Below are 23,452 nucleotides of genomic sequence, written 5' to 3'. Positions count from 1 at the left end.
AGTATACCAGATGTCCATTTCTGTAGGTCTTTTATCTTGGTCACTCAGGTTTTTGATAGAGGGATGTTCCAAAATGCCTTTATTAGTTATCTATTTCTGCATAAAAACTATCCCCAAACGTTAATGGCTTGAAACAGCATTTATCTTACAGTTTCTTCATGTCAGGATCTGGGTGTGGCTTGTTGCCTCTTCTGTCCCAGGGTGCCTCAAAGTCTGTAATCAAGGGGGGCAGCTAGGGCTCTAGTCATCTCAAGACTTGACTGGGGAAGGATCTGCTTCCAAGCTCAGTTATGAGGTTATTGGTAGGATTCAGTCCCTTGTGGCCTGTTGGACTGAGCACCTCAGTTCCTTTCTGTATGTTAGCTGCCTTGTTTTTTGCCACTGGAGTCTCTCCAACATGATGAGTTGCTTCATTAAAGTAAGCAGGCCAAGAAGCCAAGAGAGAGTGTCAGCGAGATGAGACAGTCTTCAGTTACCTAATCTTTCCATCACTTTTTCCACATTTTATTTGTTAGAACTGAGTTACTGGGTCCAGCCCACATACAAGGGAAAGCAAGGGTGTGAATGCCAGCAGACAGGGATTATGTGGAAGCATTTTGGAAAGCTGTCAACCACAATGCCCAAGAGGTTAGGATCCAATCTGTAGGCATTCTGGCAACTAGGTGAGGAAGAGATGGTAAGGCTGTGTCACTTTTCAGTAAACAGATTTAATCTCTTTTTTTTCCATCTAGCACCTTATCCTTGCTTTCAGCTGTGCCTGATGTCTTCAAGGTGGAGCATTTCTGTTTCCATTTCTTTAGGAAAGAGACCCTTATTCTCCTTTGAGAATAAGAAATGGATAATTACCTTGAAGTGGAAGGCAGAAGAGAGAAACCAAGAATTTAACTGCTGCTTATGCACATTTTAAGTCAGTTTCCCTTTCTTACCTCCAAACTTGACCTTCAGGTTGTGTAATACCTTATTTTCCAATTCCTGAACCTTTTAAAGGTTCTTCAGGGATAAACCAATTTGCTTCTCATTGATATTACCCTCTGGGGGCCCATAGGTTTGTGCTTCCTTTGCTCTGATTTAAGTTGACATCAATCCTGTATTCTCTTTCCATCTTTACAAAATTAGTTGACATTTCTTGTTTGCTGTTGTCTCCTTCTCATTCTCTTTGTCCAGGAGGGTTTTAAACATTTTTTAAAAATCTTACTTTTGTCATTTTAGTGAGGTTTGGGAGAAGGTGGCAATAAATGCACATATCCATACACTCAACTAATCATAATTCCCTCAATTCAGTGTTAAAGGAAGGTCTTTCTCTCTCTTTTTTCCTTCCTTCCTTCCTTCCTTCCATCCATCCATCTTAAAATGATACATATATATTAAGGAAAATCTCAGGCAGTAATCAGTGACTAAAGATGCTACCATATCAATATTGCTTGCTATCTAAATGTGGGGTGATTCCCACCTATGTCTGTACCACCAGTATGATTCACTTCCCCTTATTCCCAGAAATTCATGGACTTCTATCCATACCCTCTGATATTTTCTTCATTTGGTCTGCTCTCTTCCAAAGCTCCCATTCTTAACTTTTTTCCCTATCTCAAATCAAATGTCTAGTTATTTAAGTAGCTATTAGAAAGAGAAAAACCTGTTGGCTCATTAGAATAATTCACTTTAAGATGTCAGTGTGAGCAGTGAAGAATTGTAGCCCATCCATCTGCTAGTAATATGACTATTTAAAAATCCTTTCACCTCTTTATAATCTTTACTTTCCTCATCTTTGAAACAGGAAAAAAAAATAACATCTTCATAGACAAGATAGGTAAATTTCTTGGCATAGTATCTGGAATATAGGGAGCATATAAACACTAGTAGTAGTTGTTGCTCTTGCTATCCTGATCATTACTATTATTAACGATGGCTGAGGAACTTTCCCAGGGATATTTAATGTTAAGATATATATTAATACTAAATAAAAATCTGCTGGAAAGAAAAGCTCCTACATTGAGTATTCTGTATTCCCTAACAGAAAATCAGGTGTCGGAAAGCATCTGGTCTGGAGTATTTTGAAGTTATGGTGTTAGGTGCATTCATACTGTGCTTCGATTTTTATGTCTTCCTGACTTTGACTTTTGATAATATTTCATATTCTTGAGGTGTCCTTGGCCTGATAGTAATATAGCCATACTTTATGATTATTGATTGCGTGGTTATAGACTTTTCTATTCTTTCGTTGTCAACCTATGTATTTCATATCTGTGATACATATTTAATAATGTATCTCTTGTAAAGAGAATGTAGTTGTCCTTTTCCGTAATTCAGCCTGACAATCTCTGTCTTTACTTGGACTGTGTAGTCCGTTTATATATAATGCAAATATTGTTGAATTTAAGTCTATCATTTTTCTATTTCTTCCATCTGTTTTTTAGTACTTTGTTTCTCCTTCCTGCCTTCTTTCTCGTTTTGATGTCAGGAGAAATTTTTCGTGATGACTTTGTATATATCATAACTAGATTCTTGGTGCTCTTTGTATTTTAATTCTTTAGAAAAACTTTTAATTTTTTTCTCAGTGATATTATATTTGCTTTTAACATTATCAATTAAGCCCTTGTCTCAAGCACTATTATTTTTGGAGAAGAAAGTTATTATTGATTTCCTATTGACCAAATTTTTCATAGTTGTTGACTAGAGAGAAATTTTCTTGTTCTTCCTAGCATCCATTTAAAGCCAATTGCTTTACTTTGAGATCCCAACTTCAAACTATTCACTAAGGTTTATGCTGAAGCTATATTTCCCTTCCCCTCCCCCTCCCTTCTTTCTACCTTCCTGTTTTTCCTACCCCTTTCCTCCTTCCCTACTTTCTCTTTCTCTCCCCTTCCTTTCTTTCTTCTTTTCTTCCCTCTCCTCCTTCCTTCTCTTTATTCCCTCCCTCCTTCCCTCTTTTCTTCCTTCCTTCCTTCCCCCCTCCCTCCCTCCTTCCCTTCTCTCTCTCTCATTCCTTCTTTCCTTCCTTTCTCCATAAGAAAGTCATGTGGAGAGGCCATGTCTTAGTTAATGAGCATCCATCAAAGTCTACCAAATTAAAAAACAAAACAAAACACCATGTCATGTCAGCAAAGTATATTAGAATATTCTTGTGGACCAGATGGAGAAATGTGCAATGGAGAGTAATAGAGGGGGTTTCATATATAACTCAGCAACTGAGTAATAGTTTTATCATAGAGATTGATGTCTGGAGGAGGGGTTCTCTTGCTGAATGCCACTGAAATTATATCCAGGCATATTCTGTTCACCATAATTTTAAAGCAGAGGATTAAATAAATACTTCAAAAGTGTGTTTTTTTAACCTATGGGAAACCTATTTGCATTGTAGGGGCAATCTATAATGCTAGTTTAAAGAAATTTTTTTTGGTAAGTATCTTGGGTAGCTTTAGGTCTTATACTCAAAAAAATGCAAGTACTTTTACCCCTAACCACCCTTATCTCCACCCCCATCTGCACCCCTGGTTTTTAGATTCAAGATTCAAAATTATCTCAATAGTTAGACAAAGGAATTGAAATTGACAAAGTAAAATGTAAGTGGACAAATATGAAATTTAATATTATAACTAACTAGAAATTAGTTGTATATTTTAGGTATGTATGTAATATCTATATAAAATATGTAGGTACACTGATTTATACACATATTTACACACAGAACAATGCATATCAGAAATACCTAGGAGTTCCAAATGCCGTAAGAACCAAACATAGTATTCAAGAGTTAAAAAACAATCCTAATTAAATGTTAGACTGCACATATAAAAGAATACATAAAGTTCAGATCATGTAAGAATATCTGGTGAAAAAAAAAAAAAGAATATCTGGTGATACCTAGAGTGTTGTAACTCCTCTAGGAATTTTATTTTATTGCAAATAGAAAGTAAATAGAAAAATAAGACTGGGATAGTTGAGCTTGTGAAAACTGTTTCATGTAGAGAACAATATGAGAACATAAGAATGCTGATTATGAACAGAAAATTCACAGGGACATGAAAGCCCTAGAGGCTATATGTACAATCTCTCTATACAAGACACATGATTTTTTCTGTTACTCTAGATGAGAAGTGCTTCTCAGATTTTCCACTAACGTACTCTTAATGATACTTGTCACATTTCTTTGAGAACCCACATTTCATTTAAAAATACTATCCAAATATTGCATTCTACTTTATAAGTTTGTATTGGTATAATGCAAAATAATGTTTTTTTCTTCGTTCCCTTCCTATATTTGGAGACGAGCATTTATTCTGTGTCATCCTGTGTTCTCTGGGGTACACATGTATGCTTGGGTATTCACGCTGCGGGTTGAGATGAGACCAATGGGCAAAAATTCCTAGGACTATATTTTTCACTGAAAAAAACTCTAAAACAAAAATCAAAATATGTATAACTTTCTAAATTTTGCATATGTTGTCTTGAAAATTTGAAAATAAGAAACCAGAGCCTGAATAGCCATCTCCCTCCTGTCCTTTTGTGGATCAGTTGTAGAAATGATAACTGTGGTAGTTTTAGGCTGGACTAGATAATTCATGAGTTTCTTTGACCTGTGATAGCTTTAAGATTGGACATTACATTTTGTTTCCGGGGAAAAGAAAAAGATAGGAGAAACAAGAAACTTTAAAGACAGATTAATTAAATGTTAAATATTAAAATTTTGGTTCAAAGGAATGAAATGTTTAGGTTAAAAGCAATGGTGGAGACTTCCAGGTAGCCTAGGAAAATGGTTGTCATTAAGTTTGAATCTCTCCAAAAAACTGTACTGATCAACAAGAGAAACAAATATAGCCCACATAACCCAAAATGTCAGCCTAACCAGAAGAAAAATAACATTGCCACTTTAACTGCTTTTAAGTAGAAAAATATACAGTAGTCGCCCTTGTCTATGGTTTTGCTTTCTCAGGTTTTGGTTGTGGTCAACGGCAGTCGGGATGCAGATGATCTTCCCTCTGACATGTGATCAGAGGGTCAGTACTGATGGTCAGCTACGTCATGGCATCTGTGTCATTCTCCATGCTCCATCTCCTCACATAGGCATTTTATTGTCTCATATCATCACGAGAAGGGTGAGTACAGTACAATAAGACATTTTGAGAGACAGACCATGTTCACATAACTTTGATTACAGTATATGGTCACAGTTCTAATTTATTATTTGTTATTATTAATCTCTTGCTATGCCTAATTTATAAATTCAAATTTGTCATAGGTATGTATATACAGGAAAAAAAACCAGAGTTTGGTACTATCATGGTTTCAGGCACCCAGTGGGGTCTTGGATCACATCACCCACAGCTAAGGGGGACCACCTTACCCCAACTCTCAGCAGTATGTTCAACTTAAGCCCCTGCCATAAGCCTTTTGGAGAGTGAGCAGTATCCTAATTCCTGCCTCCTCCCCCTCCAGCCAAGTACATAAAAGAGAAGAGGAGACAGAAGCACCAAGGTTAAAACTGATAATTACAAAACCTTCTATTAAACTCTTGGGTGAAATGAAAAAATACGAACAGAAATTATGGAATCTATAAGAAGTACTAATCATTAGAATAGTATATATTAAAATTTTATGGAGGGGTGCCTGGGTGGCTCAGATGGTTAAGCAACAGACTCTCGGTTTCAGCTCAGGTTATGATCTCCTGGTCATGGGATCGAACCCTATGTTGGTCTGTGCACTGACCGTGGAGCCTGCTTGAGATTCTCTTTCTCCCTCTCCCATTCTCCTCCCCCCTCCCCCCCGCCCGCTCATGCTCTCTCTCTAAAATATAAAATAAAATAAAATAAAATAAAATTTATGGAATACATTTAAAGCAGGTAGGGGAAACTTCATAGAGCTAAATACTTTTATCAGTAAAAGTAAAATAGTGAAAATAAATGAATGAAATTCACAGCTGAAAAAGTTAGGAAAAAACCCAACAAAATAAAAGCCAAAGAAAGAGAACTAACAAAGATAAAAGCAAAAATTAATGAGGCATTGAAGAACAGAAGATCTAAGTTCTAATTAGTTTACCAAAATTTTCTTTTTGAGAAAAATTAATAAAAAAATCAGCTAACTTTATCAAGGGAAAATATGAGAAAAACTATATACACAGATAAGGAGGTGATAAGGGGAATATATTGAAATAGTAATTTTTTTTAAAAAATTAAAAGATTAAAGTTTTTCAGAGTTTTTTGTTTTTCATGCTTTTATGATAACCTAGATGCTTAAGTTTCAAGGATAATAGAATTTTGTCAAAATTGGACTCAGAAGCCAGTTTAGAAATTCTAAAGAAATAAAGTTATCAAGAGATTACCTCACATAAAATCAAGATACTAAGTTAGTTTCACAGTAGAATTTTACCAAACTCAGTCTCAGTGCTGTTTTTGTTCAAATTTATAGAAATTGATGGGAAACTTCCAAATTCTTCTTATAAAGCATTGACATCTAAATTTAATATAGTACATACACACATAAAGAAATTTTTAAGTCAAGATCACTAATGAATAATGCAAAACACTAAATATTAGCAAGCATAATCTAATACTACACTAAGAATATAATACTATTTAAGAAAATAATGATATGCTTATATCATTCAGTATTAGGAAATCCATTAACATCATACACCATATTAATAGATCATTAATAGAAAAAAAATCCCTCATCCTGCTCCATTATGTAATAACTATTTGAAATTTGCTGTTTATTTTTCCTTGCTCCAAAATAGATTTACTGTGTTTGTCTGTATATGTAGTTCAGTTTTGCTTTTTAAAAAAAGTTTTTGAGTGGTATTATACTCTACATGTTTTTCTGCAACTTGCTTTTTATTACTTATTTATTTTTAAAAGATTTATTTATTTATTTTAGAGAGAAAGAGTGCAGGGGTGAAGGGCAGAGGGGGAAGAAGAGGGAGAGAGAATCTCAAGCAGACTCTGCACTGAGCACGGAGCCCAATGCAGGGCTCAATCTCATGACCTTGAGATCATAACCTGAGCTAAAATCAAGAGTCCAACACTTAACTGACTCTGCCTCCCAGGTACCCCTGCAATTTGCTTTTTAATTTAGTGTTGTATTTATGATAATCTGTGTTCCCTTGTATAGGTCTCATACCTTCATTTTCACTGTTGAGTAATAATGTTATATTAATATCTCACAGTTTGTGTTTTCTCTTGATTTGTATTTAAATGATTTCTGTTTTCTTGCTATTAATATATTTCTACTTATTTTTAATGTACATATAAAGAGTTTTTATAAGGTATTTACAGGGAGGGAATTGTTGGGTTTTAAGGTAAATGCCTTAACTTTTACTAGATGTTGTCCAAATCCTCTCTAAAGTGAGAATAACAATTTTCTCTTCCCCTACAAGTGTTTCAAGGAGCAAGTTGCTAATATCTTTTCTAGCACTTGATTTTTGTCAAACTTTTGATATTTCCAATGTAATCTGTGTAAAATAGCATCCCACTGTGGTTTAAATTTGCATTTTCTTCTTTGCTTTTGAAGTTTACCATGGATTCAAGTATTTACTGTTCATTCCTGTTTGTTGTTGTTCATTTCTTGCTCGTTTATTTTGGCAGTATTTTTTTGAGTTGTCTTTTTTTTTAATTTGAAAAATTCTGTATATATGCTAGATACTAATCCTTTGTCAGTTATATACAGATCTCTTTCTCAGTCGATAGTGTGTCCTTTTATTTATGGACTTTGATGACGGTAAATTGCTAATTTTGTTATAGTTTAATTTTCATTATTTCTGATTATTATTTTGAATAAATTTAATAAATTATTCCCTACCCTGAGGTAAAAAAAGATTCTCCTGTATTTCCTTCTAAATGTTTTCAATTTCAACTATTATTTGTGTCTTTAATGTAATTAAAATTGATTGCAGCATATGCTTGAGGTAAAGATTCAATGTTATTTATTTTTTGACATAGACAATTTTCTCAGCCCTGTTTATTCATCATTAATTTAGAAATCCTCTTATGTCATATAGGAGAGTTTCCATACATGCATGTTCTTCTTCCAGTTTCTGTATTCTGTTCCATTGGTCTCAGTGTCTATTTCTGAGCCAAAGCCACACTATCCTAATTACTATGCCTTAATGAAAAGTCTTGATATTGAAAAGGCAAGGCTCCCCACCTTATTACTGTTCCTCAACATTTTCTTGGCTATTCATGGTCTTTTGCATGAAATGACTTTTTGATTTGTTGCAGTTATTCTGAATTTCCTTTAACCTTACCTCTCCTTTGTGTCACTCCTTTTCATGGTTCAGAGTCTTGAACTTAGGCTCCTGTTTGACTAACTCAGGTCACACACTTGCATTTCAGTCACCAAGGATGTGAAAAAGTATTTTCTACTTTGACTTTTCTGTGTTGGGAAGTGGAGCCCTGCCTTTCATCTATAGTCAGACTTTCTTCAAATAGGATGACAAGTATTTCAATGATTTTCTGCTGCATGACAACTTATCTCAGTGGTTTAAAATAACAATCGTTTCATTGCTAGATGATGATTTGGGGGCAGAGCTTGGCTAGGAGATTTTTATGTTCCATGTGGTGTCATCTGGAGCTGTTTGTTGGTAGTGGGCTGGTGCCTGGTCTGGTCTGAAGAATCATGTGTTTGGTGTCTGGTGGAAATGGCTGGAAAACTAGGTTCAGCTGGGACTGTTGATTAGAGTGTCTACACGGGACCTCTCCAGCTTGGTTGTTTCAGGGTATTCATACTTACATGGGTGCTTAGAAAGAGTGGTTCAAAAGACCAGAAATGGAAACTACCAGTTTCTTAAGGTTTTGCCAGGGCCATTTCTGCTCTTTCTGTTAGTCAAAGCACAGAGAGTACCCAGATTCAAAGAGAAGGGGCATGGGCCCCCTTTTTTTGATGGGAAGAGAATTAAAGAATTTTCTGCCATCTTTAATCTGCCATAATGAGTTTGGTTCCTGGGCAGACAGTATTCTAATGTCCTCTAAAGTAAGGTCAATTTTCTCTTTCAAAGAGAAATAGTGTTGTATTTTCTTTCAGTGGTCTATCTTATGTACCTTGTAAACCTTATCTTGTGGGGCCAACATATCAAGAATCAAACCTGTCTGTAAGGAATCTGATACAGGAATGAGTTGAATGAATGGCTGCAACTAAGTTTGGAGTGAGAGGAGTTTATTTATGTTATTTGAAATCATTAGAAATTAAGTAAATATCCTGAGTCTTATCTTACTTAATTAAATGACTCCTTTCTGTCCTTGCTTTGCCACTGCTTGGCAGAATTCTTATGTAAGTTATCTCTGGATCATAGGCTTTTCATCTGAAAATGTGCTTTTTATTATGTATCCTATCTACCAGATGATGTTGTAATGCTGTTGTGAAAATAAATGTGATAAAAGATGTAAAAGCCCTTTGAAAATTAAAAGAATACTAATTCAATTCATTATATCCTATCAGTAATTTTTCCATCATGTAGAAAGAGTTTAACTTTGTAGAAGTGAACTACAGTTGACCCCTTGAACAACATGGTTTTGAACTGTGTGGTCTCCTTATATGTGGATTTTTACAGTACGGCACTGTAAATATATTTTTTCTTCCTTACGATTTTCCTAATATTTTTTTCTCCAGCTTTATTGTAAAAATACAGTGTATAATACATATAACATACAAATGTATGTTATCAGTAAGTTTGCTGGTCACCAGTGGGCTATTAGCAGTTAAATTTGGGGGGAGTCAAAAGTTATACATAGATTTTTGACTATGCAGGGGTGAGAGGAACTGGTGCACCTAAACCCCCGTTGTTCAAGGGTCAGCTATACAGTTTCTTAAACGTTTTGGCAAATCATACTGCAAGTTTTGCTATGAGATTGTGATCTCCTCAAGGGAAGCCATTTGGAGATTGAAGTGAATTATTTTCATTGTAGTTGCACATATTCCTGATGAAGTTTCCCATACACAAAAAATAAAATGATCAGTAGACTCAAAAAAAAAATGTTATTTTGGTGAGATCGTACTAGAAATCAAATTCCTGTCTTCAGTTTTCAGTAGAATTGACCAGAAAAGTATAAAAGCAGGTAAAAATTCCTACCTCTGCATGAAAACTAGAAAGAGTTTAATGCATGTTCCAGTCATTTGGAGAATTCTCATTCTTCCTGCGAGAGCACCGGGCTTCTGTGAGCATGTTGGATGAGAGGAGTTTGATCCAAGTCCGCTACTTCACTGTGAAGGTGTGAGGACAGACCACTTGCCATGAGCACACAGGCGGGCACCTTGCTGACACTTGCTCAAACACGCATGCCCAGGGGGATGCAGTTACCAGAAAGCTTCTGCAGGGGGCATCATGCCAGGTCACGAGCTGGCTTTTTCTCTAAGGAACAAAGGCAGAAGACCACAAAAGAGTAACTGCAGTTAGAAAAAAAAAAAAAAAAGATGGGGGCAGGGCTGCCCTTAAAAAAAAAAAAGTCACGGGAGTGCCTCTTGCTGAAATAATTTTACCACAAGAAACTGGAGACTATAGATAGAACATTTTATATTTTCACATGGGAGTGATATCCATTTAAATTTAGAAGACAGACATAAAGGAGGGAAAATGTGAGATGAGGATATCGTACTTAAAACCGTAAAGCATGATTGATATTTCAAAAACAGAAGTGCAAGTGGCAAATAGATTATACACTGCATAAAATTGAATTAAGGAAGGATGAAAAGTCTGAGATATTCCGATATTCAAGGGAAAAGGATAAATATATGAAAATGAGTTGGGCCAACACGATATCAAGATATTCCAATCTGGGTATAACAGCAATCCCCAAGAACTGCTGAACAGGAAAATAATAGAAGATCACTTTTTTGGATTGAAGAAAGCTTTGTATCTGCCAATTCAAGGGCCCGTTGGTGGGTAAGATTTATTAAAAAAAAGAGGTGAAGACCGCATTCTTCTAATATTTTTTTTAATTTTTATTTTTTTTAAAGATTTTATTTATTTATTTGACAGAGAGAGACACAACAAGAGAGGGAATACAAGCAGTGGGAGTGGGAGAGGGAGAAGCAGGCTTCCTGCCGAGCAGGGAGCCCAATGCAGGGCTCGATCCCAGGACCCTGGGATCATGACCTGAGCTGAAGGCAGATGCTTAATGACTGAGCCACCCAGGCGCCCCCCTTCTAATATTTTTTAAACATAAAGGAAGAAAACCTTACCAGTTTTCAGATGATGGCAGTGAAAGGGCCCACACCTACATCTCTCTGGGGCCAGGAACAAGAGCATAAATGAAGGCTCTCACACCCCATGTCCAAATAGTAGTAAAATAATTAGAATTAGGTTATTAGTAAAAAATTAGAATCAAACGTCAGAAATAATTCTTGAAAGAGAAGATACTTAATATAAATAAGTAATACATCATGAGCAAAAATCAACCATCTGTGTTTATGGGAATCATTGTTGGCCAGGGAGTAAATGTATGCCGAACTTCTTATCTTGTCTAGTAGGATGGCAATACACAGTTTCCTTCTTGATCACTCAAGAGCGGAGTTTTAGATATGATTTAACATCCTAATTTAACCAGTAGGAAAATTAAGATAGATTGGATGGTCAGGGCAAAAAAGAACAAAAAAAATTTAAGAAATAATATAATAAGACAGCCAACATCAAAAGAAAACAAACTTTGAAAAATAACTATAAACCAGGATGTCCACCAATAATACTAAATGCCCCAGGAATGGCAATATGTATTTGTTATATGAAGATGCTTAGATTAGATTTTAAATTGAACCCATTTATAAGAAGTACCTAAAACCAAATAATCGTGTTTTAAGTAGAAAAAATGGGAAAAGATATATCAGGCATACAAAAATACACAAAAATAGGCATAACACTACTTATATCCACTAAAACTGGTATTAGCTGTGTTTAAAGGATGCAAGAATGACTTAGTATTTTTAACTATTAATACATCAAGTTAGTTGATCAAAAAGGGGAAACAAAAAGCTTAACGGGCATCTCAATAGGTTCTAAAAGGGCTAAGGTTCTAAAAAGGCTACATTCCTTATTTTTAAAAAATCTTCGCAAACTAGGTAAAAAGGATATCTATTTTAGGGAGGGTGCCTGGGTGGCTCAGTCAGTTAAGGATATCCATTTTAAACTAGAAGTCAATGTGATACATAATAGTGATTATCTTCCGCAGAATCCAGTAACTGAGGCAAAGATGCCTGCTATTATCAGTATTATTTTACAGTATTGTGGAAGTTCTTGTTAATGCACTGAGGCATAAAGCCATAATGATCAAAATATTCACAGGAAAGGAAAATACAGAATTTTTTTTTTTAAATTTTTAAAAATTTATTTATTGAGAGAGATAATGATAGCATGAGAGGGGGAGAGTCAGAGGGAGAAGCAGACTCCCTGCCGAGCAGGGAGCCCGATGCGGGACTTGATCCCGGGACTCCAGGATCATGACCTGAGCTGAAGGCAGTCACTTAAACAACCGAGCCACCCAGGCGCCCGGAAAATACAGAATTCTTAACAATTATCTGTGGTAGAGCTAGGAACTTCAAGAAAACAAAACGGCTGATCAAGTTAAAAGATAGTTCAGAGATGTGGCCAGATTAAAAACACACGCAGGTTAGTAACCTTCCCATAAACTTGAACTAACCATTTAGAAAATCTAATGAAAAATCTTATTCCTAAGAATAGCAAATGTGTATCTAAGAAGAGCTACAACAGGTAACTAAAACCAGAGTTCACCAAATGACAGAGAATTTTAATAAATGGAGGAAAATGTGATGGTTAATAAAGCAGTTTTCCCCAAATTCATTTATCAAGTGAATACTATTCCAATAAAAATCTAATCATGATATATATTTTTTAAAGATTTTATTTATTTATTTGAGACAGAGAGAATGAGATACAGAGAGCATGAGAGGGAGGAGGGTCAGAGGGAGAAGCAGACTCCCTGCCGAGCAGGGAGCCCGATGCGGGACTCAATCCCGGGACTCCAGGATCATGACCTGAGCCGAAGGCAGTCGCTTAACCAACTGAGCCACCCAGGCGCCCAAAAATAACTTCCTTTTAAAAAGAAAATATTTTACCATTGCATCCTCATTAATGATAACAAATGGTTAAAGAGTTCAGTTTTACCAATAATCAGGTCAAATCAAAACCAATCAAATGTTCATAATTTCTTTTTAGAATTTGAAAATGTTAATGTCCAGTGTTGGCATTATAAAGAAATACACTTTTCTTTGTACATTGCTGATGGTAGCTCATATGACAACATTCTCTCTCTCTCCATGTATATATAATATGTATCTATATGTATCTCCTTAATATATTTATACTTTTTTTTAACTTAGTAAATCCTTTCTAGGAATTTATTGAAAGAAAAAATAAGAAATGAACACAAAATAGTTTTCTTTCAAAAATGTCTTTATTGGATATTTTGAAATTATAATAATACCTTCTTCTTGTAATACGTAAAATGATATAATACAAAAGTACAGAAGCAAAGTTAATTGTTTTCCCTTGCCTGCCTTCTGCCTAAGCCTGTCATTCCTCTCTGGAAACCAATTTTAGTGGTCTGGTAGATACCCTTTGGTACATTTTTTCTTGTTCAAATGAATATATATAGCATATTATATAAAGAGATTTTGGTTGATTGATCTGCTGAAATAGGCATTTTATTACATGCATTATTCTGCAGTGTCCTTTCACTTGTCAATATATTGTAGACATTTCTAGAAGTCAGTAAAGACAGATCTAACTTACTTTTCCAATTTCCTTATATAGACAAAAGCACATAAATTTTATAATGACAACATAATGGTATCACATGTATGATTGTATTATATACATATATATTATATAATGTATAATTATATATATTTATATGTAGCATTTTAAATGATTTCATGTCTTTTTTTCTGTCTTTTTCTTCTCTGTTCATTGTGGAATTGTTTAAAACACCAAACAACTATAAAATAGATAACCATCTAAAAATGGCAGAGTTACTGTATAAATTGCAGGATATTTCTGTGATGGATTGCTAGGCAGTCATGAAGAAACTATGCCTTTTGTTCTCTTTTCGTAAATTCTGTGTTTGCTTATTTGGCATCCACCCATCACTGGACCAATTATATTAACTCTATTTTCTTATTTTCTGTATTCTGGATGCTCTGGCATTTGTGGCCTTGCTAAAGGGGGAGAGACTGGCCATCCCAGAGCAATCTAAGAGCCAGTGCTTAGCGATAAAATAAAGGGCTCAGGCGGGAGCACGCCTTGCCTGTACGAACCAACCAATCCCAAGCTCATGTCCCCCAACTACATACTTTTTTTGTTTAATTTAAAAAGAATTTTTTTCCCCAAACTACATCCTTATCAAACTCTCACACAACAGTCAGTATTTCCCCTCCCTAAAGCAACCCAGGGCCAGGTACCAGGTAACCACAGACCATTTTTGTGCCCGAAGACCACCAGAATTATTCAAATGACTCAATCCTAAACTGTTTGCCCTGCTCTGTGCTTTTTCTGTAGAAACCCCAATAAAGGTTCTGGCCTAGCTTTCCCTTCACTCCTGTCTTCTGCCACCTGACTGACCACCTTAGTGCTTCCCTTGAGGTTCTGCATAGTACACAGTGACCACCTACAAAACGCTGTAAGAATCAACACTCCAGTGTCCAATCCATAGTTATGTGTTTGCATACTTAGAAAAAAAATGAAAAGGAATTTCACCAAAATGTTAATAGGGATTATCATGGCTGTTATGGTACTGAATAATATCAGTTTTTTTCTTTACATTTTCTTGTATTTCCCAAAGTTTTAAGCAAGTTTTGTAACGAATATAAGTATGGCCATGTATATCTCTATCTATACCTACCTATTATTTTGTATTCAACAAAACTGAATTAAGACTAGCTTCCTAAATTCCAGAACCTAATTCATATAATAAAATTTCAAACCTAAGGCTTTTAAAATGGCTTGTATACCGTGCCATTTGCCATTCTTATCCCTTTCCAGTTGGGCTTGATTTTTTTTTTTGGTATCCTGACACCGATTTCTGAAATAAATTAAAGGCAAAGAATGACACATATCTCCTCGCCTCCATGATTTAGAAAAGATACCATTGTGAATATGATTGGTGTCTGATGGAGTCAATTGGTTTCTAAAAGAAAAACTGAATAACAGGATAAAATGAAAAGCTCTAATCTAAGAGATTATGACTCAGTCCTTGCTCTCCCTGCAAAATGAACTCATTGTAAACTATGACCCTTGAATGTTCATGCACACAGGAAATATTTTCATTTGACTTCTGATTTAGTTTTAAAACAAGCTTAGTGATTTTCACTTTGTGATGGGGCAGAGTCCAGTGGTGAGTGGATGCCTACTGTGGAAAGGGGTTTATCATTTTAATTTAGACCAACTGCAATAGAAACTAATTGGCTCTCAAACTGGCTGGTATCCCATACCCAAATTGAACATAATCAAAGATTTAATGCTGCACTGATAACTGAAATGAAAAAAATTAAAAATGTAATGAGCTAACAAATTGTGCCATACTAAAGAATCTGGGGCATGGTAGATAGAGGATGTCCTTGTGGTCTCCCGACTTCTAGAAACTGACTCATTTAAAACCAGAGGCCAGGACATTTCTTGTAGCATTTAAAATCTTAATATGATGCTAGACAATGAGAAATAATTATATGCAAGAAATATTAAAGACATGTCAATATCAGTCTAGATGTGAGATTACATTTTAGTGAATTTCCAAAAGATATCTGTGCTTCTTAATAAATTTGCTTTTCTATACAGGAATCTAGGGGTATGTGCCCACATGCACAAACATGCATGTGTGAGTGTGGGTGTGTTTACTTCAATATTCAGTAGTAGAACCAATGAATAGAGGTTGGGGTAAAAGTTTGGTGATGAATCGAAGTTCTACAAGAATTTCTTTCATTTTATTTGGAAAAAAAGTTTATCCTATGGAAAAAATAAAGTCTACCTTAAGTAATCTGTAAATTCTGCTCATCGTGGAATGGTTTCTGATATGCATGAAGTTTCATATTTCCTTAAAAGTGTGATCTGTGATAACAAGTGTTCTGCATTTGTGAGAAAAACTGGAAATAATTTGAATTGCAATATTTATAGGATTACAAGCCAATTATACATAGGGATTAAAGAAAAATCTGTTTTAAAAGTTTTTTATACAAATACAGATAATATGATCTGTATTAATAGTACCAAAGAAAAGAAAAGTGAACACACACTGAAAATATTCATGTGAGATTCATAGGATTTTTTGTCCTTAATGACCAAAATCAGACCATCTAAATCACTCAAATTGTCTACCAATCTAGATATTTTTAACTGCATCCTTCCAGATATTTATCCTCTAAAGGTAAAGATATGTATGTATAATTCTTTACAAATAAATGCAATCAGCTTTTTTCTTTGAGTACAAATTTTCTCTTCACTGTCCATTCCTTATATTCTGTCTTTCAAAGCATTGAATATTGTCAAGAACTATGAAAAGTCGATGATTTTACTTTTCTTCCAAGCTAATATGTTAGCTTGCCATAATTTTATGGCTGTTGGCAGAAGACACAAGACTTCTGGGTCAGAGACAAATGACTGCTTATTACTCTTAGCAATCAGTCACCAGACCGGTCAGTTTCCTTTTGCCTCCATGTTCCAATGGAGATGAAGCAGATGGACCCAGATGGTTGTCTCTTATACAGTAAGCTGTGTTCCAGGGGAGGAATCTTGTCTTGGGAAATCTGAATCTTTTATAATAGGCAGTAGGCATGTCTGTCCTTTGCTTTGGAAGGAGATATTATCATACAGGCTAGTAAGCAAACATGCCTTTTGCTCTAGAGAGAGACACAGTCTCTAAATTCCAAGGTTGTTTGGATATAATAGGATATAAAGGATATAAATAATATCCTTTAAAAGATAGTCTAGGACAGTATGTGCCTCTGTTTGAAAGATGTTCAGAAAAGCAGGACACATGGAGAATTGTCTCATAACAAATATGTGAAGATTTCCCTTAGGAATGGGTTTCCAAATGAAAGAAACAAATCATTTGTTCTAGGAATCCTATGCTTGTTGGCACTAAGGATTGTATGTTATATACCATAGATGCCTCCTACGCTCTATCTCCATGAATTACTATAATTGGAGACCTTGCTGTGCTCAACATGTAAGAATTGTGAAGAAATGTGGTAGGCAGAATTTTAGGATGATTGCCAATGACCCTCACCTCTGTATAGTTTTCTCCCATTGAGTGTGGGTGGAACCTCTGAGTATGATGTGATGTTACATTGCAAAGGGGACATTATCTGGGGTGGGCATGAGATAATCAGGTGATTCTTTTAAAAGCATAGAGTTTTCTCTAATCACAGAGGAAGAAGTCAGAAGTATCTCCACTGGCCTAGAAGAAAGCAATCATCCATGCTGTGAACTGCCTTCAGGGGCTATGTGGCATGGAACAGTGGCTAGGGGCTGAAAGCAGCTCCTGACCTACAGCCAGCAAGCAACAGGGATCTCCATCTGATAGCAGGAAGAAACTGAATTCTGTAATAACCTCATAAGATTGGAGGAAGACCCTGATCTCCACATGAGAGTGTAACTTGAGCAACACCGTGGTTCAGTTTGGTGAGAAACTGATCAGAGGACCCAGTTGAACCCAGCCTGGACTTTTGACCTCCAAAACCATGAGCTAACTGCATGGGAACTGCTCGAACCCACTAAGATTGTGGTAATTTATTATGCAGCAATAGAAAACTAATACAGGAAAGAAACAAGGTAGAGACTCCCTTGTTTATGGCATGTGAACTCTAATTTCCTGCTGCCTCACTGAATATTTTGTTATGTAAACTGAGGTAACCACTGTAATCAACTATTATATTGCAATCCTTTTTGTAAATCTGCTCTTCACTTCTCCTAAGTTGCAGATTCTTGACCAATGTAAAATAAATCCACCATTTATTGGGCTTCTATGTCATAAACACTTTCATTATGCTTTTGATACATGATCTCATTTAAACCATGCAACAATCTTGAAAGGGCAATGCCTCTATAATTAGGAAAAAGAAAATGTAATTTTGAGGGTTAAGTACCTTAACCAGAAGAAAACAAACTGATGAGTTGTGATGTTGGGATTCCAACCTGGCTATGTCTGACTTCAAATCCTATTTTGACGTGCTGCATGCTATTACCTCTCAATACTGAGAAAACCAAAACTGTGGAATGTATTACTCATAATTACCAATATCCTCTACTGCTCAACTTCAAAGTACAAGGGGAATTGAACTTCCTATACTCTTGAAGGTAAGTGTGGTCATGAAACTCGTGTTGGACAATGAAATGTGAGTGAAAGTGACAGACGTCACTTCTGGGCCAAAGCATTTAATTGCCTGGGCTTGACCTTGCAGTCCTCTCTTTTCCTACCAGAACAGTCCTGGAAGGCAAGAGTTAAGATGGAGCCCACATTAGCCTTGTGAGTGGCTGGACATGTCATGTAAGCAAGATATAAACACATCTGTTTTATGCCACTGAGATTTTGGAGCTGTATTGTCACCCCAGTACAACCTAGTTTTTGTAACTAGTATAATCATCTGGATCAAGGTTATAACCAACAGTGCCTACAATTCTCGTGGATAAATTTAGATTGATATTGGGCACTAATACCCATCTTATGCCCTGTGCTTTCACTATGCCGATCTGCCAGCTGGTCTCCAAATGTTTGGTGATTTCCCAGACCTCAGGATCTTTGAATTTCTCCCTCTGCTTGAAACTGGAAAGTGTTCATGGTGGGTGGTTAAGAATGGGCTGTGGAGTCAGGCTAGTTTAGATTGGTATCTGGAAACCTCTACTTCCTCTCTATACTGACTTGGGCAAGTAAATTCACCTCTTTTTCCCCCATCTCCTTACCTGTAACATGAGATGATGATAATGCATCTATCACAGTTCAGCTGTGAACAGTAAATGAAAAATAAAGGTGAAACATTTAGAATAGCATTGTTGTTATTACTATTATTAAAAATTCCATTCATAAATCATCTCTTCGAGGAAGCCTTCCTGATTCTTCCATGCTTGATTAGGTAGCCCTTTATTTTACTACTGTAACAGATTGCTGAGACATTTATGAAACTATGTCAGATATTCGTCTGTCTCCTTTTCTCTAGTGTCAGCACCTGAAAAACATCAATTAAAAATAAAAATGTATTCCTAACACCTAGTAGTAAATAAATGTTTTCTGAATGACAAAGGAACTTTAGAGTCAATAGCTGTGGGCCTAAGTTAGCAATTACTAGGAAAATAATTATAAGTCTCAAGTAAAATTAATCTGGTAAAGATAATTACATGAATTAATCTAGTTATAGAAATGTTCTTTTAAGTAACTTGATTGATTGAACCTTCATTTTCCTAGAGTTATGTTAAATGGGATATAATTTTCAAAAATCGAGTTCATTTTTGATTTTCTCAAATTGCTGAAAGCATGAAATTTATCTTATAAATATAAATTATAAATAGTTAGAAATATAGCTGGTCATTCTGGCTTTAGCAACCTGGCTTATGTTCAGAGATGTACCCTACCCTTCACACTTAATAATAAATGTCAACAGTTGGCATTACTATTTGTGAACACCCCAAATTGCTGCGAAGCAGAAATAAGACTTAAATGCATCATCTTTATTATCAAAAATAATTCATATTTTTGCTAATGTCCAATTTGCTATCATGGATCAATGTAGACATTAGAAAAACTGACCCCTTTAGCTTAATGAGCAAAAACCCCCGCATTTTTGGTTTTGATAAGTTTGTAATTTCTCAAAAGAAAGCATCTGATATTTGTTTGTTGTTTTTGTCTGGTTCTAAAGCCTGTGACTTACCTTCTGGTGTAAACATATTTGTAATCAATACTGCCTCCCCTGCAAAGCTACTACTATTTTCCAACAGTAATCTTACAAGCTGAAATTTTTTTATTTTTTTATTTTTTAAGATTTTATTTATTTATTTGGCAGAGAGAGACAGCGAGAGAGGGAATACAAACGGGGAGGGGGAGTGGGATAAGCAGGCTCCCCGCCGAGCAGGGAGCCCGATGCGGGGCTCGATCCCAGGACCCTGAGATCATGACCTGAGCCGAAGGCAGATGCTTAATGACTGAGCCACCCAGGTGCCCCTAAAAGTTTTTTTTAGAATGGGAAGTGGATTCCACCCAGGATATTAAACCTTTATCATGCTAAATTTGGGAGACTTTTTTCATTAATGGTATTTAGAATTTCTGTTCCACCGTTGTGGAACTCTCTTGCCTATTGTCTGATCCCTGTATTTAGTGTATCCTGCTCTCCGAGAGGGAGAGATCTTTTCTTTTTTTTGATCAGGGATGGCTGCTGGCAGAGTGTGAAGCTCGTTTTTTTTATGTTTGAGCAAAATGAAGGTTCTTAGTGAAGATAATTAGGTTTTACTTTTCAGTATGGAAAGACATGATAGAAGTGAATAAATCAAGGGAGTGAAGGAAAGGAGGAATGAAAAGAGATTCATATCCTAAGGTTACTTGTGCAGGCCAAGAGGTGATGACACCACTCTCCAGAAATTTGAACACTTAGGAAGTAAAATGCATGTTCATTATCAGCACCTTTAGGCAAGTGCCTAATGGGAATATGGTAAACTAGAGAGGGTGCTTTGTGTTTCAAAGTAACAAAATGTCTGAGCGTTAAAGCCAAAGGTAGACCAAAGGTCAATCTTCATGACTGTCCACTTGAATTTCCCTTCAGTCCCATGAACAGGAGCTTGGCCAAGAATGAGCCCAAGAGATGCAACCATGCCCAGGTGCATTTGTGAGGAGGCACGTGTGGTCACATCCCTGTCTTACCTGTAGGCAGGGAGGAATGCTCAGTGCAGCCTCTTTGGCTGCTCTTTCTGGGGTAGAAGGAAGAGATCTGTTGGTGAAAAATACGTCTGATGGTTGTTTTTCTTTTCCTTTTGTTTCCTCTTTGCCTATGATTTCTGGCACAGGATCAGATTAACTGGCTGTGCTTTAGCTTGGTTGCATGCCCCAAGATGTCTTAAAGGCTGATGAAACTAATTGATTTTGCCCCTTTTCCAAATATCCCCTTGGCTAACTAGCTAAGAGGGGGTTCCAGTCTCGCAGCAGCAGAAAATGATCGTTTGTCAATTCAAAATGGAGGCCACTGTGTGTGTTTCAGTGGCAAGGAGTGGGTAATAATCAGTCCCGAATGGGACTGAGCTCTACAGTGGTGCAGCTGATGGGAATGTTGGGGCTGGGCACTTGAGTTGCTCTCCTGGACTCTTGAATCCCTTGCACAGGGGTGGACAGTGAAGGTCTCATGCCCCCCCCCCCCACCCCAGGACAGAGATACTATGGCTCTGGTTGGTGGTATTTTGGGGAAATGTAGGGTTGGAAGCATGAGGATGGTGGTTCTAGCTTTCTCTGAATTTCTCTTTTTGTCATACTTGACATTAATGATACCCATGCCAAAATTTGACAACAGAATGCATGAGGGATGTTGTCAGTTGTCAGTAAGACTTCAGATCCTACTGTAGTCTTTATGTAATAAACACGTTTTAAATCGCCAATTCATCTTAAATTTTATAATATTTTAACCTTCATTGTTTTCTCTCCAAAGCATCTAAATAGCTAGAAAATGTGTGAGCAAATCATTCAATCTGTCAACAAAATAAAACAATAGTCGCTTTCCCCTCCTGTTTGTGGTAAATACGGAGTGGACACAGCACTGTATGTTTATGATTTGTATGTTCCTATCAGGATTTATGTTCCACTGATAAAAGTGCAAGGAAAAAGCAATTTTACATTTGTAACTTTTTTGAAAAAGCAAAGTTTCACAAAATGTTTAATTTTTATGTCTAAGAGCTGCTATGAAAACAGTTTAAATGAGCAAAGCAGACCTATTGAGAAAAATATTAATGTGCCATATCTATTTAGAATTTAGAATTTTTAATTTTTTCTGTAAAACTGGGATTAATCAAATGGTGAGGTGAGACTAGTCATTGTTTGGTCTTTGTTTTTGCTCATAATCCTGTTTCTTCCTTTTCTTAACCCAAATATCCTTTTTGACGTCCCTGATTTCTGCTCTCCAGTATTTTTAGTTTGCTTTTTTCTTTTGACTTTCTTGTCTATATTCTTTCCTTTCCTCCCCTTTTTTTCTTCTTTTTCATGTTCTAATTTGTCCTTTCCCTGTTTTTTTTTTTTTCTTGCTGCCTTTCTCCTTTGTTAGATCTTCAAAGAAGAAAGAAATAAATTATGTCCACCAGAGGGCAGTCCGATCACACACACACGCGCGCACACACACACACACACACACACGCGCTCTTTCCTTTTTCTCTTTTTTCTTCCTTTACAGTTCCCTTCCTGGTGGAATGTGATGCTTCACACAGTAGGTGGTTAAAAAAAAAACAACAGCACCCTTTCATTTATAAACTCCCTTCATTCTTGCTTGTGTGCGGGCATGTAGTCTCAGTGATTTGATCCGTGAAGACTGGAACTGTCTCCCTTAGGTCTGTATAAGGAGGATAGAAGCCCTTACTCGGACAGCCTGAAGGAAACAATAAACTTGGGTTTGTCTCAGCAGCTACCAAAATACTTGGTGATAAATGAAAACTTGGGCTATAAGATCTTGGGTATACGAGTCATGAAAAGTCAGTAGACTCCTTTGTAGAATCAAATATGGGTGACTCTAGCATGCGAGAATTTTTTACACTCTTAAAATTTGTGTCTTTATTTTTCTGTATCTAAGCTCAAAATATATAGGATTTTAACACAACGTTGAACCACCAATTTAGTGGTCATCTCTATACAGAGAGCGCTGATAGAGTTGAATTCTGCAGGGATCCCTGAACAGCGGCAGAGACCCAATAGGAAGTGATTTACCATGTTGTGCGGGGCTGGCTCGCTCTCACATTAGTTCCTGCAATCCTCAGGGCCTCAGTTTACTCCTCCACAGAGGAAAATACTTTTGAAAATCGTCCTGCAAGCTCTCTGTGTGTTCCCTGTGTAAGTGGAAGGTCAGTATCAGAACAGAAAGGGCTGGAGCTTTTCTTCTCCCCTCCTCCCCCCTTCATGATCTGCACACGTTTTGTCATCTGAAAGTGCCACTCTGAAGAAAAGGAATTTTCTACATAGAAGCTTGGTGATTTTGATCTGAGGTGTGCCAAGTGTGAGAGAAAATCTGTTTTAACTTTATTATCTAAGGGGATGAGAGAGAAAATGAGGGGCTCCATGGATGCTTTAAAAAAGAGGGGCGATCCACTCAAATTCTGAAATGCTGGGGGCAGCAAGGAGAAGAGTTGCGGTTAGACTTTCAGTTTCTGAAATCTTGAGCCGTGCTTTACGTGTACAAGGACACAGACAAAGGTGTCTAAGTCAGCAGGTTTAAATATTTATTGGCTCTCTGGTGGTAGAAGAAGCCTGAAACTCTCGTGAAAACTTTGAATGAGGACTTCAATTTTTTA

General features: G+C 36.3%; 1 long non-coding RNA gene across 1 annotated transcript in view; it reads left to right on the top strand.

The window, feature by feature from the left end:
* LOC123837417 (uncharacterized) overlaps window positions 1-5,087 on the top strand; it is a 256,394-nt gene extending 251,307 nt beyond the window's left edge. The window contains exon 3 of the long non-coding RNA XR_010413411.1: window positions 4,931-5,087. This is a non-coding gene — a long non-coding RNA (uncharacterized LOC123837417). The remainder of the gene's footprint in view (window positions 1-4,930) is intronic.
* The last annotated feature ends 18,365 nt before the right edge of the window (window positions 5,088-23,452 follow it).

The sequence above is a fragment of the Mirounga angustirostris genome, unplaced genomic scaffold, assembly GCF_029215605.1.
Source record: "Mirounga angustirostris isolate CCGP_5_RB_7025 unplaced genomic scaffold, mMirAng1.0.hap1 SCAF_8, whole genome shotgun sequence".
Classification (NCBI taxonomy): domain Eukaryota; kingdom Metazoa; phylum Chordata; class Mammalia; order Carnivora; family Phocidae; genus Mirounga; species Mirounga angustirostris.
The sequence above is the reverse complement of the archived record's forward strand: the minus strand, read 5'-3'. Positions and strand labels throughout refer to the sequence as shown.